The sequence below is a fragment of the Etheostoma spectabile genome, chromosome 16 (genome assembly GCF_008692095.1).
Source record: "Etheostoma spectabile isolate EspeVRDwgs_2016 chromosome 16, UIUC_Espe_1.0, whole genome shotgun sequence".
Lineage (NCBI taxonomy): Eukaryota > Metazoa > Chordata > Actinopteri > Perciformes > Percidae > Etheostoma > Etheostoma spectabile.
The window spans coordinates 19,844,338-19,844,906 of record NC_045748.1 but is presented as its reverse complement, the minus strand read 5'-3'; positions in this window follow the sequence as shown (position 1 = coordinate 19,844,906).

Below are 569 nucleotides of genomic sequence, written 5' to 3'. Positions count from 1 at the left end.
ATACTGGATGTTTTTCCCTATTCACACCATTCTTTGTAAACCCTAGAAATGGTTGTGCGTGAAAATCCCCGTAACTGAGCAGCTAGTGAAACACTCAGACCGGCCCGTCAGGCACCAACAACCATGCCATGCTCAAAATTGGTTAAATCACCTTTCTTTCCCATTCTGACATTCAGTTTGGAGTTCAGGAGATTGTCTTGACCAGGACCACACCCCTAAATGCGATTGAAGCAACTGCCATGTGATTGGTTGATTAGATAATTGCATTGATGAGAAATTGAAGAGGCGTTCCTAATAATCCTTTAGGTGATTGTATGGCCACTTAATTACCATATTGTTCCTCCTCTCCATACATATACATGTATATGCATATATATACCTATACACATACGTACACACACACACACACACACACACACACATACATACACACACACACACGTGAGCAACTTGAGTCTTCTTACCTCTCATTTTGATCTTCATGTCTGAGCCACCTCCCTCTGTGGGATGACTCACCTCCCTCTGTGTGAGATCTTTTGTATAGGGTCACTAAAGACTCATCCTGCTCT